The sequence below is a fragment of the Pipistrellus hanaki genome (assembly GCF_964339955.1).
Source record: "Pipistrellus hanaki genome assembly, chromosome: 3".
Classification (NCBI taxonomy): Eukaryota; Metazoa; Chordata; class Mammalia; order Chiroptera; family Vespertilionidae; genus Pipistrellus; species Pipistrellus hanaki.
In genome coordinates this window covers 73,099,305-73,101,546 of record NC_140505.1, presented here as the reverse complement: position 1 = coordinate 73,101,546, position 2,242 = coordinate 73,099,305, and the positions used below count along the sequence as shown (strand labels likewise).

Genomic DNA, 2,242 nt, shown 5'->3' with positions numbered 1-2,242 from the left:
TGCCACTTTACTCCTACAGCTCCATTCTTCCTAATGCACTAAATTTGTAAACCCATTCCCCTCTTCCTCCTGATCCTCAAGGTCAATTTAAAATTTCCCCTCTAACCTGACATGGTTTGTTAGATGCAAACTGTATCTTTGGACTCAGCAATTTCACTTCTAGGTTTCTAAACTAGAACAAAATTTAATGAGGATTCAAAAATACAAGGTCAAGGATGTTCACGACAACTTTGAAATGTCAAGTGGAAACAACCTACATGCTCATTCATAGGAGAAAGTGAAAGAAATTATGATGCTCTCACAATGGAGCAGGTTGGAGAAAATGAAATTGGTATAGCACGGAAAGATAGTCACAATATATGGTTAAGTGGAGAAAAAGAAGGTTAAAAATCAATAGGGGTTGTATGAATAAATTTTCTCAGAAATATACTAAAGTATTTTTTAAATATTTAAAATTATTTATTTCATTGTTATGCACAATGAACATTACAGATGACAGAGTTCTTTCCACCACAAAATCATTTACACCCATTTATTCAGCTAGAAACACCAACTTGAAGAGGTACTGGCATATTCCATTTGTAATAATATGCTTACAGCAACCAACTGTCTTATAATGGAACATGTTGAAGAAAATATTGTCTCACAAGTCTTTTCTGTTCCTTTGAGTTTCAATCATTTACAAGTTCAAGGAACTTTGACAGAATCCTAGTATCCTGAATGGCCTGATGAATGCATTGATTTAAAGAGTGTGTTTGTATTCCGGAAATACTCTTAGATCCATACAAATGTTGGTTGGGTTGTGGATTTTGTATTTCTTCCACTGGCACTATGACATTTGAAGAACATTTGTTATAAAAGTTTCACACCAATTTTGTTTTGCTCTTTTTTCATTAGCCGCTGTGCCTCCTTTTCCATTTTCTTTCTTTACTGTTCCGCTGCCCTCTTTTCTCTGTCTGCTATCTTCTGCTGCCTCAGAACTTCTTCTGCTTGCCAGGCTGCATCTTCCCCTTCTTCCCATGCATTGGTATTTTCCTGCCAGGTATCCAAGTCACCTAATTCAGGTGATTGATGAATAAATGGCATGTCTTGCGTAGCTGCTAATCTACTAGAGAAGCCTGTGCTACCATCTGGGATGCCAAAATTTAGTGGTTCTCTCTTCTTAATAATGATTTTCTGAGTTTCCCTCATAGTTGGTGTCATGTCCTTAAAAATAGTCAGGTTCAAGTTGTTCCAGAGCATTTTGTTGTGTTGCCACATTCCCATTCCCTCCTTCAATTTTTATACTTGTGGGAGCATCTTCATCCCAGGAAGTCCACTCTTTAACATCTGTCTGTTTTGGAACTGATGAATAATCAACTGTAGTTGGCAAAGTTATTTGGTCTCCACTTAATTTCCATCCTCTGCCAGTTCTGCATATTAATCTCTTCAGGAATGAGAATAATGTTGCTAAGCAGATACAAACTTTAAATAACCGAAACTGTGTGATAGCCATGATGGGACTCAAAACCTGCCCCTCCCCCTCGCGCCTGGCCGGCGGAGGCTCTGAGCTGCCCTATACTAAAGTATTGATAACATAAATTACCTTTGAAGGGTAAGACTATAAGGGACTTTTTCCTTTTTCAATACTTTTGTAATATTTGATTATTTTTTTACAAATGGCAAAAAATCTACCTCCTTAGGGCATCTCCATGTCAGTCCTCAGCACATTGCTTGTACTTTTTTAAAATCCTTGTTTCAATCTTGGGGTCCTAACATATTCATCTTTCCTCCTGAACCATAAACTCCTCAAACTTAGGGTTTGTGTCACTTATTTCTGTATGAGGTTGAACCATATTTAATTGCCGATAGCTGACCCTTGTTTGCTTAGGACAGTGGTCGGCAAACTCATTAGTAAACAGAGCCAAATATCAACAGTACAACGATTGAAATTTCTTTTGAGAGCCAAAATTTTTAAACTTAAACTTCTTCTAATGCCACTTCTTGTGGAAGAGCCACACTCAAGGGGCCAAAGAGCTGCATGTGGCTCGAGAGCCGCAGTTTGCCGACTACGGGCTTAGGAAAACAGCAGTTCCATAGCATCCTGTCTGCTCTCTCCTCAGCGACCAGCGCAGCGCCAGGCTCTTGGCTGAACAGACTTGGAGTGACTTCTCCTTGGCTTTGGCATTTAGAAATAGACTGGTTTGTTGTCGCACATGAAGATCCTTAGGTTTGTTTAAGGTTTTAATATGTTTTGCTGGAT

The 2,242-nt window shown here is 38.7% G+C and overlaps 1 pseudogene across 1 annotated transcript; it reads right to left on the bottom strand.

The window, feature by feature from the left end:
* Nucleotides 1–512: 512 nt before the first annotated feature.
* Nucleotides 513–1,541, bottom strand: LOC311618559 (receptor-binding cancer antigen expressed on SiSo cells-like; annotated as a pseudogene). The gene has a single exon. The product of its transcript is annotated as a receptor-binding cancer antigen expressed on SiSo cells-like (transcript).
* Between the last annotated feature and the right edge of the window lie 701 nt (nucleotides 1,542–2,242).